This window comes from Physeter macrocephalus, chromosome 19 (genome assembly GCF_002837175.3).
Source record: "Physeter macrocephalus isolate SW-GA chromosome 19, ASM283717v5, whole genome shotgun sequence".
Taxonomy (NCBI): Eukaryota; Metazoa; Chordata; class Mammalia; order Artiodactyla; family Physeteridae; genus Physeter; species Physeter macrocephalus.
The window spans coordinates 10,392,091-10,406,785 of record NC_041232.1 but is presented as its reverse complement, the minus strand read 5'-3'; the positions used below and the strand labels follow the sequence as shown (position 1 = coordinate 10,406,785).

Below are 14,695 nucleotides of genomic sequence, written 5' to 3'. Positions count from 1 at the left end.
AATTATTAAGAAAAATTTTAAAAAGTAAAAAAAAAAAAAAAAAAAAACGGGACGGTCAGAACCCTAGGACAAATGGTGAAAGCAAAGCTATACAGACAAAATCTCACACAGAAGCACAAGCATACACACTCACAAAAAGAGGAAAAGGGGAAAAAATATATATATCTTGCTCCCAAAGTCCACCTCCTCAACTTGGGATGATTTGCTGTCTATTCAGGTATTCCATAGATGCAGGGCACTTCAAGCTGCGGCAGAGGCCGACGTGACGTTGCACCAGCCTGAAGCGCGCCGTGCGTTCTCCCAGGGAAGTTGTCCCTGCATCCCGGGACGCTGGCAGTGGCGGGCTGCGCAGGCTTCCGGGAGGGGAGGTGTGGAGAGTGACCTGTGCTCGCACACAGGCCTCTTGGTGGCGGCAGCAGCAGCCTTAGCGTCTCATGTCCGTCTCTGGTGTCTGCGCTGATAGCCGCGGCTCGCGCCCGTCTCTGGAGCTCCTTTAAGCGGCGCGCTTAATCCCCTCTCCTCGCGCACCAGGAAGCAAAGAGGGAAGAAAAAGTCTCTTGCCTCTTCAGCAGCTCCAGACTTCTCCCGGACTCCCTCCCGGCTAGCGGTGATGCACTAACCCCTTCAGGCTGTGTTCACGCAGCCAACCCCAGTCCTCTCCCGATTCTTTTTCATTATAGGTTATTACAAGATATTGAACATAGTTTTCTGTGCTACACATAGGTCCTTGTTGTTTATTTTATATATAGTAGTGTGTATATGTTAATCCCAAACTTGCAATTTGTACCCCCCCCATTATCTTTAATATACTTGGGCCTATATTTCCAGTTTCTCATCTTCAGAACTGGAACAGGATATTCATTTCTCCCAGACACAGACACAAGAAATCACCATGCATTTCTGCTTCCTTCTCTGCCTTTCACCTCGCACTTTTGTTGGTGCCTCCCTGCCTTTTTTATCATTTTTTAAACTGCACTTTTTATTACTGCATCATGTATCTTCTACTTCAAGAATGATGACAAGTGATATCATTTTATGACTAATTCCCTTCCATGAGAAGGAGGAGGTGGATGTCTTGCTTCTCTTCACCTCTAGGAGTGGGACTGGCCTGAGGCACCTTCGCCCCATGGGGAGGGGGTCTGGGACAAGGACAGCTTGGGCAGCCTCGTCCAGTCCCGGGAAACACAGTCCCATAGCCTGGCCTGTGGCCTGGAGTCTGTGGTCAACAGCAGGGCTTTCCTGGGGACACAGACCGCAGTCAGCATACACTCGGTGACCACTGGCTCCTTCCTGCCACCAGCCCTTGCACTGGCTGTCCCCACCACCTGGCAAAATTGTCTTTTCTTTTTTTCCTCTGGCTGCACCGCATGGCTTGCAGATTTGTTATTTGACCAGGGATTGAACCCGGGTCACAGCAGTGACAGCCCGGAATCCTAACCACTAGGCAACCAGGGAACTTACCCCAATTTTCTTCTAATAGAATTTTTATTATTACTTAATACAGGCACGAATTAAAAAACTCAAAAAACAGTACAAAAATGCCCAGAGTGAAGCCAGCCTTCTTCCTGTCCCCCCTCCCAGCAGCGCAGTGACTGTTACCTTCTAAGTTACTTCCTTGTAACTTCCTAGAGCTGTCTATGCCTGGACAATTATGAACTGGCCACACTATGTATTGTTCTGCACCTTGCTTTTTCCAGTTAACAATGTATCTTGAAGATCACCTTGATATTAGTACTTGTAGATCTGCCCTGTGCTTCTTTAACAGCTCCATGGCATCCACTTCTGTGGAGGTACCATGATGTAAATTCACTGATGAGACATTTTCGTTAGCTCTTCTTTATTCCAGTGATGACTGCACAGAACATCCCTGGCACATGTAAACATTATACGTGCTAGCTTTTATGATCATCTTTCCCTTCTAACTCTCAGAACAAACCCGGGTGGCAGGCACTCTTATTTCCATCTGGAATTCCTAATAGAGTGAGAAGGTCTGAATGGCATCTATCTTCTATGTTTCTTCACCTCTTTTTCACATTTCTGTCTCTGTGCTACATTCTGGGTAATTCCCTCAGCCATCTTCAGCTTTAAGTAATTCAGTCTCCATTTATCTCGTCCATCTATTAAAATCTTCTTTTGTGGTTGTTTTAGAATTTGTAAGTTTGTTTGTTTGCTTGTGTATTCTTGGCCGTGACACGCAGCATGTGGGATCTTAGTTCCCGGACCAGGGATTGAATCTGTGCCCCCTGCAGTGGAAGCATGGAGTCTCAACCACTGGACTGCCAGGGAAGTCCCCTTGTAAGTTTATTTTTATATCTAAAAGATTTTAAGGATAATTACAAGCACAAGCATATACAAGATTAAAAAATCTGACAATGTCAATTATATAGTTGATTAAAGCAATGATTAGGGAAATCATGAGCAAAATTTATCCTTGCACATCCCAAAACATAAATTTCTGAATAACCCTTTTTTCCCCTCAGATTCCTATTTTCTGCTGATTTCTTTCAGTATCAAGTATGATGCTTGTTTTATTTTTTGTAGGTGCCCTTTATCAAACAACGACATTCCTTTCTATTGCTAATTTGCTGAAAGTTTTTTATAATGAATGGATATTGTATTTTGTTAAATGCCTTTTGTGCATTTGCTTTTTTCTTTTTTAGTCTGTTGATATGAATGATTGATCTTTGAATGTTAAACCAAACTTGCATTCGTGGAAAAAACTCCACTTGATCATGATATATTATCCTTTTTGTATGTTTTTGGATTCAATTTGCTAAAATTTTGTTAGGAATTTTTATGTCTGTGTTCATGGGGGATACTGGTCTGTAGTTTTCTTTTCTTTTTTTTTTTTTTAATATTTATTTATTTATTTTGGCTGTGCCGGGTCTTAGTTGCCGCCTGTGGGATCTAGTTCCCCGACCAGGGATTGAACCTGGGCCCCTTGCATTAGGAGCATGGAGTCTTACCCACTGGACCACCAGGTAAGTCCCTAGTCTGCAGTTTTCTTATCTTGCAGTGTTTTTCTGGTTTTGGTATCAGGGAAATGCTTCCCCAATAGAGGAAGCATTTCCTTCTCTTCAATTTTCTGGAAGAATTTGTGGAGAATTGGTAATATTTCTTTCTTAAATATTGGTTAGAATTCACCATTGAAGATATCTGGGCCTGGAGTTCCCTTTGTGGGAAGGTTTTTAACTATAAATTCAATTTAATAGATGTAGGGCTGTTCAGGTTATCTATTACCTCTTCATTGAGCTTTGGTAGTTTTTATCTTTCAAGAAATTCAGCTATTTCAGGATGGGGCCAGAGGAGGAAAAAAAAAAATTGTCCATGTCAATTAAATGCTCAAATTTATTGCCATAAGGTTATCCATAACATTCTATTAATATCCTTTTAATGTCTACAGAATATCTGGGGAGGGATGTTCCCATTCTCATTCTTGATGTTGGTAATTTGTGTCTCCCCACTGCCCCATCCATTTGGTTAAATTTTTATGAATTTTATTGATCTCAAAGAATCAGCTTTTGGTTTAACTGATTTCTCTGTTATTTTTCTGTATTTGATTTGATTAATTTCCTCTGTGCTTACTTTGGTCTTCATATTCTATTTTCTTAAGATGGAAGCTTAGGTAATTTGAGATTTTTCTTCATTTAAATATGAGCACTTAAAATATAAATTCTTGGGAATTCCCTGGCAGTCCAAATGGTTAGGACTTGGAACATTCACTGTTGGGGCCCGGGTTCAATTCCTGGTCAGGGAACTAAGACTCGCCCAAGCTGCGCGGCGCGGCGAAAAAAAAAAAAAAAAAATATATATATATATATATATCTACACACACACACACACACACACACACACACACACACACACACAAATTCTAAGCATTGCTTTTGCAGTATCCCACAAGTTTGACATGTCATGTTTCCATTTCTTTCCAAAGTGTTTTTTCTAATTTTTCCTGTGATCTGCCCCACCTCTTTGATCCATGGGTTATTTAGAAGTGCATTATTTAGCTTTCAAATATTTGAGGATTTTCTAGATTTTTGAGTTTTACTTTTGTTGTGGTGGACATATTTTGTATTGTTTCAGTCCTTTTTCATTTATTATCTTACAGCTCAGAAAATGGTCTCTCTTGGTAAATATTCTTTGTGCACTTGGAAGGAATATGTATCCTGTTATCGTTGGGTGGAGTCTTCTATAAATGTTAATTAGGTCAAGGAGTTTGTGTTAAATTTTCTATGTCCTTTCTCATTTTCTATTTACTTGGTCTACAAATTACTGAGGGAGGGATATAGAAACCTCACCTATACTTGTGGATTAGACTATTTTTCCTCTTATTTCTGTCAGTTTTTGCTTCATGTGTTTTGAAGTTCTACGATTAGCTGCATAAACATTTAGGATTATTATGTACTTCAGATAAATTAACCACTTTATTATTATGGAATGATCTGCTTTAATAATGTTCCTTGTTCTGAAATCTATTTTGATATTAATGTAGCCACTCCATCTTTCTAATGGTTGGTGTTAGCATTATATATATTTTCCATCCTTTTTATCTATGTGTCTTTATGCTTAAAGTTGGTTTCTCAAAGGTAGTATATAATTGGACCTTGCTTTCAAAATCCCATCTGAGAATTTCTGCCTTTTAATTGGGGTGTTTAGACCATTTACATATAATGCAAATATTTATATGTTTGGTTTTATATCTAGCATCTTGCAATTTGTTTTCTATTCTCCTCATCTCTTCGTTTCTTTTTCTTTCCTTCTTTTGGATTATTTTTATGATTCCATTTTATCTCTTCATTGGCTTATTTTCTTATTTTACTGGTTACTCTAGGATTTACAGCACACCTCTTTAACTTACCACAGTTTATTTTCAAATAATATTATACCACTTTATACGTAATACAAGAATGTTAAAACAGTATATTTGCGTTTCCTCTCTTCCAACCTTTGTGTGATAGCTGTCATACATTTTACTTCTATATATTATGAACCTCACATCTTACTACTTTTGCTTGAAGCAGTCAATTATCATCTACCTATCTTCCATAAAAATAACTATTTCTACTTCAGTAGTTAGGACAAAGGGAAGTAAAACAAGTTAATTGTGGAAGATGATAAGGGGAGCATTTCAAGATCTTTAAAGGCTAATTTCTCTAGCACTCTCGTTTAATATTATACTTTATAAGGTCAGTGTGACCTACTGGCATTGGGAAGAAATGCTCATCCCCAAAGACTTACATTATAATCGGACAGAAGCTCCTGTGAATGTTCAAACTCGTGATGATATTCCTCAGCCTGCACATTACCCATTTGCCTGAGATTCAAGATTTGCTAGCACCACAGGGAGATGTCCTTCTAATAAATCTCAACAGTCCAGGGAGATTTGGTCTAGTGTTCATAGGTGATTGTATTGTGTATTCCCTTCAAGGTCCATCCATCTTGTCACAGATGACAGAATGTCATTCTTTTCTTATGGCTGGGTAGTATTCCATCGTGTGTGTGTGTATGTGTGTGTGTGTGTGTGTGTGTGTCGCATTTTTAAATTCATTCACTCATTGATGGACACAGGTTGTTACAGGTAGATTAACTCAGGAACAGCCAGATGGAAGCGATGCATAGGGCGAGGTATGGGGGAAGGGTACGCATTTTATGCAATAGTTGTTATAGGTATTTCATCTTTATACACTATATAATACATACAATGTATACCATACAATGTTAAAATTTTTGCTCAGCTATATGTATTAAAGAAATTAAGAGAAAAGCCTTTTATATTTAATCCACGTATTTACCATTGTCAGTTTTATTAGTTATCTATTGCTGTGTAACAAATCACCCCATACCTTAGTGACTTAACACAGTAAACATTTATCGTCCACAGTTTCTGTGAGTCAGGGATTCAGAAATGGCTTAGTTGGGTGATCCTGGCTTGTGGTTTCTTGTGAGATTACAGTCAGAATATTGGCCAGGGCTGCAGTCATTTGAAGGCTTGACTCAGGCTGGAGGATCTGCTTCCAGAATTTCACATCACAGCACATTGATGCTGGCTCTTGGCAAGAGACTTACCTCAGTTTCTTACCATGTGGACCTCTTCATGCAGCTGCTTGAGTGTCCTCATGACATGGCACCTGACTTCCCCCAGTGTGAGTGAGTGATCCAGGAGAGTAAGATGGAAGTGGCCTTTTTTTTGTAAGTTCAGATGTAATTCTCATACCATAAAATTCACCCTTTTAAAAGTATACAGTTCAGTAGTTTTTTTAGGTATACTCACAAAGTTGTGGGATATTTCATATGATTGAAATGTTTCCCTATATAATGCTCCATTTCTATCTTGTTGCTTTCAGTATTTTCAATTTTTAGTTCCTAGCAGTTTGATTATGAAGTCCCTGGGTAGGGGTTTCTTTACATTTATTCTATTTGTGGTTTGCTGTGATTCTTGAACTTTCCCCTAATTTGGAAAAATTCAGCCATTTGTTTTTTCAAAAAATTTTTTTCTGCCCCAATTCTCCCTCTCCTCTCACTCTGGGACTGCAGTTATGTGTATGTTATACTGATGCTGTCCCACAGATCAACAAGACTGATTATATTTTTTCTATCTTTTTTCTCTCTCTCCTTTTTTGGCCACATTCAAACTTTTTAAAGATTTTTATTGGAATATAGTTGATTTACAATGTTGTGTTAGTTTCTGCTGTACAGCAAAATGAATCATTTATACATATATCCACTCTTTTTTAGATTCTTTTCCCATATAGGCCATTATAGAGTATTGAGTAGAGTTCCCTGTGCTATACAGTAGGTTCTTACTAGTTATCTATTTTATATATAGTAGTGTGTATATGTCAATCCCAATCTCCCAATTTATCCCTCTCCCCACTTTCCCCCTTGGTAACCGTAAGTTTGTTCTCTACATCTGTGACTCTACAAAACAGAAATAAATAGGTTCATTTGTACCATTTTTTTAGATTCCACATGTAAGTGGTATCACATTTGTCTTCCTGTCTTCACTCAGTATGACAACCTCTAGGTCTATCCAGGTCACTGCAAATAGCTTATTTCATTCTTTTTTATGGCTGGGTAATATTCCATTGTTATGTATGTATCACATCTTCTTTATCCATTCCTTCATCGATGGACATTTAGGTTGCTTCCATGTCCTGGCTATTGTACATGGTGTTGCAGTGAACACTGAGGTACATGTATCTTTTCAAATTATGGTTTTCTCCAGATATATGCCCAGGAGTGGGATTGCTGGGTCATATGGTAGCTCTATTTTTAGTTTTTTAAGGAACCTCTATACTGTTCTCCATAGTGGCTGCACCAATTTATATTCCCACCAACAGTGTGGAAGGGTTCCCTTTTCCACACCCTCTCTAGCATTTATTGTTTGTAGATTCTTTAATGATGGCCATTCTGACTGGTGTGAGGTGATACCTCACTGTAGTTTTCATTTGCATTTCTCTAATAATTAGTGATGTTGAGCATCTTTTCATGTGCCTCTTGGCCATCTGTATGTCATCTTTGGAGAAATGTCTACTTAGATCTTCCACCTATGTTTTTGATTGGGTTTTTTTTTTTTTTTTTTGATACTGAACTGCATGAGCTGTTTGTATATTTTGGAGATTAATTCCTTGTCAGTTGCTTTGTTTGCAAATATTTTCTCCCATTCTGTGGGTTGTCTTTTCCTTTTGTTTATGGTTTCCTTTGCTGTACAAAAGCTTTTAAATTTCATTAGGTCCCATTTGTTTATTCTGTCTTCCTCATTTTGGACGCCTATTTGCTCTGTCTGTAACTGTGGACCACCCCAGGTTGAATCTGTTTATCCTCATTCATTTACTATAACTGCTTTCACACTAGAATGGCAGAGATGGGTATTTGTAATGGATCTTTGACCTTTAAAGCCCAAAGTATTTACTATTGATCCTTCACAGAAAAGGTTTACTAATCCTTGCTCTTTTTCAAGCTTAATGATTCTTTTTTTTTAAGCTTAATGATTCTTTAATCTGTCATCTTCAATGTGCTGTTAATCCCATCTATTAAATTTACTTCAGGTATTGTATTTTTCAGTTCTACAATTTTTATTTGGTTTTGTTACTGTTTCCCTGCTCACAATTCCTATTTGTGCATTTATAATTCTCAGACATGTTTATAATAGTTGATTATTTAAAATTTTTTTAAAATTAATTTTTATTGGGGTATAGTTGATTTACAATGTTGTGTTGGTTTCTGCTGTACAGCAAAGTGAATCAGATATACATATATCCACTTTTTTAGGTTCTTTTCCCATTAGAGTATTGAGTAGAGTTCCATTTGTGCATTTATAATTCTCAGACATGTTTATAATAGTTGATTTAAAATTTTTTTAAAATTAATTTTTATTGGGGTATAGTTGATTTACAATGTTGTGTTGGTTTCTGCTGTACAGCAAAGTGAATCAGATATACATATATCCACTTTTTTAGGTTCTTTTCCCATTAGAGTATTGAGTAGAGTTCCCTGTACTATACAGTAGGTTCTTATTAGTTATCTGTTTTATATATTGTCATGTGTGTATGTCAATCCCAATCTCCCAGTTTATCCCTCCCCCACTTGGTAACCATAAGTTTGTTCTCTACATTTGTGACTCTATTTCTGTTTTGTAAATAGGTTCATTTGTACCATTTTTTAGGTTCCACATATAAGTGGTATCATATGTCTTTCTCTGTCTTACTTCACTCAGTATGACAATCTCTAGGTCCATCCATGTTGCTGCAAATGTATAAAAGTTGATTTAAAAATCTTGAGTGTTGGGCTTTCCTGGTTGTGCAGCGGTTAAGAATCTGCCTGCCAACACAGGGGACACGGTTTTCGAGCCCTGGTCCGGGAAGATCCCACATGCCACAGAGCAACTAAGCCCGTCCGCCACAACTACTGAGCCTGCGCTCTAGAGCCTGTGTGCCACAACTACTGAAGCCCGCACGCCTACAGCCCGTGCTCCGCAACAAGAGAAGCCACTGCAATGAGAAGCCTACACACCGCAACGAAGAGTAGCCCCCGCTCGCCGCAACTAGAGAAAGCCTGCATGCAGCAACGAAGACCCAACGCAGCCAACTAAAAAAAAATTTTGAGTGTTAACATCTGGATCATCTCAAAGTCAGTTTTCATTAATCGCTTTTTCTCTCGTGTATTGATCATTCTCTTGCTTTTTCGTATGTACAGTAATTTTGAATTACATCCTGGATATTGTCAATAATACACTTTAGAAATTCTGATGAATATTTTTCAAGTAGGCAGTTAACGACTGAACTCAGACTTAAAACTCGGGTTCCTCTTTGGTGAGCAGCAGCCGATACGTCTCTTTAGTTCTTTTAGCTGGCTGCTTGGAGTCTATATTTAGGGATCATAGAGTTGGCCATGTGGGGCTCCCTCTCTTGTTTCTGGGATTTACTCCCTCACAGTGCTGGGATCATTTCGAACCCTTTCCTTTGGCTGGTTATTAAAGCCAGGTTTCTATATGTTTTAACTACCCCACAGAGTGCCACCTGGGGCCTGTTATCAGGCAAAAAGCCGTAAGAGTGGGAACTCACCCAGTGCCATTCATTTCCAACTGTCAGCTCCCCTCCAGTTTCTCCTCAGTTTGGTTGCTCTACACTGCCTTAAGGTTGCTTTCTACATTTTGTTGAGAATTTATAGCTGTCATTTGTGGGAGGGTTGGATGGAATAGGAGTTCTTCCATCATTAGCAGAAGCAGAACCTTCTCCATTGCTTTTCAAAAGATATTGTCTGTATTTCATCTATATTTTAAAGTTATTTTTAGCAGGATTGGTTTGAATTACAGTCCACCATTATTGGAGATCAGAACAGCAGCTGACATTTGTTTTCATTCGTTTTTTTTTTTTTTTTGTGGTATGAGGGCCTCCCTCTGCTGTGGCCTCTCCCGTTGCGGAGGACGGGCTCCGGACGCGCAGGCTCAGCGGCCATGGCTCACGGGCCCAGCCGCTCCGCGGCACGTGGGATCCTCCCGGACCGGGGCGCGAACCCGGTTCCCCTGCATTGGCAGGCGGACGCGCAACCGCTGCGCCACCAGGGAAGCCCTTCATTCGTTTTTATGGTTTGTTGTTTTAATGACAGCGATGGGGGACTTATCCTTTTAACAAACACTGAAGTCTGTTTGGTTGTGGCTTGCTAGGAGGCATGTGTCCTCATCCCTGTGTGAGACAGTACCCTATTTCAGTGAGTAGTAGTCCATGCTGCTACAGCATTACTGGGAGGGAGGTCTGCACACCCCTCTGGGCAGCAGCTGGGTCACGTAGGGCTCAGGCAACCAAACTCCAGCTCTTCCCTGCCTCCTGATAGGGTCAGTGGTCCCCCACTTCCAATAGGAAGCTGTTTGCACAGTCCTTCTCTGTTTACAGAAACTTCCCTGCTTTTGTTTAAGCCAAAAAAAAAACCTTCTGAGATTACCTTCTGAGAATGAACTCAGGCTCTGGAGGCAGGAAGACCTGGGGCAACTTGAAACTCCTGGTCTGTAACACTGGTAATAAAATCTGCCCTGCCTATATTGTATCATGAGATTTTACTACAAGTCTGAGATGATGACTGACCACCATTCTGGCCCACAATGTGGAACATACGCTGGACTTGGGAAGAACAGGGCAGAGGTGGCTGTAACAGTCCTTGTCTCCTCTGGGTAGTGGTTGGATTGAAAGCGTTTTGGAGTGAGGCATTGGCCACTGAGCCAGCAGTATTTAACGACCCAGCTGTATTTTCTGAGGGTAGGGGCTATCAGCAGTTCTGTGATGGGGAGAAATAAAGTGGTTAAGGTCACAGGCCAGTGTCTGTTTAGGGCTTATTCTGCCACTTACCAGGTGGTGATCTCAGGGGCTGGGTGAGTTCCTCTGTAAAACTGGTGATAGCAGCACCTACCTCAGGGGATTCTTGTGGGCTGTCACTGATGTGCGGTGCGGGGCTCTCATTTGCAGTAGCTCTCTCCATCAGACTTCCCCGTGTTTGATTTGACCCCGTCCTAGGCCTCAGGGCTCTCTTTGGATCATGGTTAGGTTCCCTCTCCTTGCTTCACATCCTCCTCAAATTTGCTAAGCCTCGAAGTTGTGTCCTCAGCCAAATTATCAAGAGACATGTTGGGCAGGGCAGGGCTGAGGAAAAAGGCAAGGACCTTTGGGATAATAGGGTCATTCAACTAGTTATTAATCTACTTCATCAATGATATTTTGATGCCCCAATTTCCCCACCTTGACCCAGAGGATAGAGAATCTTCCAAATGGTTTGTTGAAGTCTTTTAAGAGTAGACTTCAGGAGAAAAAACAGTCTGTTCAATAAGTGATGCTGGGAAAACTGGACAGCTACAAGTAAAAGAATGAAATGAGAACACTCCCTAACACCATACACAAAAATAAACTCAGAATGACACAACATTGTAAAACAACTATACCTCAATATAAATAAACTCAAAATGGATTGAAGACCTAAATGTAAGGCCAGATACTATAAAACTCTTAAGAGGAAAACAGGCAGAACACTCTTTGACATAAATCACAGAAAGATCTTTTTTGATCCACCACCTAGAGTAATAAAAATAAAAACAAAAATAAACAAATGGGGCATAATTAAACTTAAAAGCTTTTGCACAGCAAAGAAAACCATAAACAAAATGAAAAGACAACCCTCAGACTTGGAGAAAATATTTGTAAACGAAGCAACTGACATGGGATTAATCTCCAAAATATACAAACAGCTCATGCAGCTCATTATCAAAAAAACAAACACCACAATCAAAAACTGGGTGGTAGACCTAAGTATACATTTCTCCAAAGACGACATACAGATGGGCCAATAAAACACATGAAAAGATGCTCAACATCACTAATTATTAGAGAAAGGCAAATCAAATAATGAGGTATTCACACCAGTCAGAATGGCCATCATTAAAAAATCTACAAACAATAATGCTGGAGAGGGTGTGCAGAAAAGGGAACCCTCTTGCACTGTTGGTGGGAATGTAAATTGATACAGCCACTATGGAGAACAGTATGGAGGTTCCTTAAAAAACTAAAAATAGAGCTACCATATGACCCAGCAATCCCACTCCTGGGCATATATCTGCAGAAAACCATAATTCAAAAAGATGCATGCACCCCGCTGTTCATTGCAGCACTATTTACAATAGCCAAGTCATGGAAGCAACCTAGATGTCCATCGACCGAGGAATGGATGAAGATGTGATGCATATATAAATGGAATATCACTCAGCCATAAAAAGGAACGAAATAAGGCCATTTGCAGTGACATGGATGGATGGACCCAGAGATTGTCATACAGAGTGAAGTAAGTCAGAAAGAGAAAGACAAATACCATATAATGTTGCTTATATGTGGAATCTAGAAAAATGGTACAGATGAACTTATTTGCAGAGAAACAGAGTCACAGATGTAGAAAACAAACTTACCAAGGGGGGAAGAGGGGATGGGATGAATTGGGACATTGGGACTGACATATACACACTACTATACATAAAATAGATAATAAGGACCTGCTGTAGAGCACAGGGAACTCTACTCAGTGCTCTGTGGTGACCTAAATGGGAAGGAAATCTACAAAAGAGTGGATATATGTTTAACTGATTCACTTTGCTGTACAGCAGAAACTAATACAACATTGTAAAGCAACTATACGCCAGTAAAAATTAAGAAAAACAAAGAGTAGCCTTCACCCTCTACCTAGTCTGGCTCCTGTTCCTCTCCTGCCTTATGGGCTGACTAGAGCCAAGAGGCTTAGAAAGACGCTGCTCTTTATGTGAAAACAGGCTGGGAGTTTGGCCCATTGAGTCTTTTGTTCCAAGTATGTTCAAGACAAGCCTTGAGATTTGAGAATACAGGTCCACCGTGACTGACCGGGTAGCTTTACAGTGTAGCAGTTACCTTTTCCCTCAAAACAAGCAGCAGAGCTGTAAAGTACAATAAAGTAAAAGAGGGCATAGGAAGCGTTTATTATGAAAAAGAAAATCAACGGTATAGAAAAATAAAAATGTCAACATTGGACCAATGAAAGGTCAACGTTGGTTTGTTTGCAGAATCTGGTTAGAGATTGATACTCTTGGCTTTAAGCAGCCAAAATGGTAAGGATCCGTTAGGCAGACTCTGTCCCAGCTGAGCTACTGCAAGAACAAGTCCAGGACCCTTTGCAGGCCCCCTCTGTGCTCTGTAGCCAGGACCCTTCATGCTTCTGTTGCGAGCCTCCTGCTCGGACTGGGCTGCAAAATGATCAAGGCCTAAGCTGACCTCCTAAGGAATGGCTCCTAAGGGCCACTCCTGAAACCTGACCAGGGTGACCGGCTGGGCCCTTCCCCAGAGGAGCTGTGGCAGCGGGGGGACTGCCCAGACACCCTAGGACACGCAGACCTGGACCACCTCTACTCAGGCTCACTCATCCCCGCCCCCCGCTCCTTGTGCCAAGTCCTTCAGCGTGTCCAGGAAAACGTCAAGATCCTGGACTGGCCCAGGATGATGGTAGAGACCCTATTATCTATCCAGCAGCCACTCAATTTTGAAAGCCTAGACTAGACTAGGATTGAAGAGCCTTCACCCCTCAACAGTGGAAGGATAACCAGTTTCCTCAGTGATGAACTGAAAGTATTACAGAAGCTGTGGTCATTTGAATAAAGAAAGTGTGTGTATCTGTTTAAGTCTGATTTTTTAAATTGTATTTTAACTCCATGAAGACTGGTAAATTGTGGAGTACACGAAAACTCAGTAAACCTGAACAGTGCCTAATATTCACTTAATACTTTAACTAAGGCACACCTTTATTCCCATTCCAGATCGGGAAACTAAGGCTCAGAGGGACTCTGTCACCAAGGCAAGGTCCCGTGTGGCCGTGAGGGATGTGTGCTGGCGGGTGCCTCGACGCACAGGACCTTGTGGGAGCCATTCTCTTACCTCTCACTGTTGAGAACAGCTTGTATATTCATTCCCTAAGGCTTTAAATACCATTTCTATGCCTTCATCCCAACTTTTTAGCTTTAGTTACTCTACTGGCTAGAACAGGACTCACTCTCTTTTCCTTATCTCAGTTTTGGCAATTAATTGTTCAGGTCAGAAGCCAGAGTCATCTAATCGCCACATTCTGCATCCAATGTGGCACCAAGTTCTGTCTGTTCTTCCCACCCCCCCTAGCCCGGGGAAGCTCTCACGGGAAGGCCTGTTGGCAAAACAGCTCAGTGAAGACCACAGTGAAGGCCAGATGGAGGCAGGGAGACCCAGCAGGTGACATCCAATGGCACAGGCCCCGAAAACACCAGTGGCTGCTGAACGGGCCAGGGCAGTGGGAGGTGGTAGCGGGGTGCGTTAGGGTGTTTCTCCATTCACAGAGCTCTGGCCGGGGCCCGGCCTGCTGACAGCGTTGCGGAGCACAGCACTGTTTCCACCACTGTCCAGCTGGCAAGACCATGACTCATCTGCAGAGCGCTTCGTCATCTCAGAGGCCAAGGCTGGGCTGCTCCTCCCTGAACTACCAAGTCCTCAATCTCCTCTTTGAAGCCAGGATTCTGCCTTCCCCTTGTAAGCCTGCACAGCTGCGCACAGCTACTGTATACCCGGGGAAAAAACCTAAAATAATCAAGCCACAACACTGACTGACTGAAAGTGGGAAGAAATCCACTGTCTCCAATATAAAAGGTTCAACTACTAGAAGTTAGGTG

General features: G+C 41.0%; 1 protein-coding gene across 5 annotated transcripts in view; it reads left to right on the top strand.

Annotated features, from left to right (window-relative positions):
* LOC102993784 (acyl-CoA dehydrogenase short chain) overlaps positions 1–14,351 on the top strand; it is a 43,898-nt gene extending 29,547 nt beyond the window's left edge. Inside the window, exons 9-11 of one of the 5 annotated variants that reach the window (XR_008615931.1) lie at positions 2,199–2,295; positions 2,892–2,981; positions 8,720–14,351. The gene's annotated coding sequence lies outside the window, so the exon portion shown is untranslated. Of the gene's footprint in view, positions 1–2,198; positions 2,982–8,719 lie in introns of all 5 variants that reach the window. The other 4 variants (XR_008615932.1, XR_008615930.1, XM_055080406.1 and 1 more) reach the window with 4 other exon arrangements.
* The last annotated feature ends 344 nt before the right edge of the window (positions 14,352–14,695 follow it).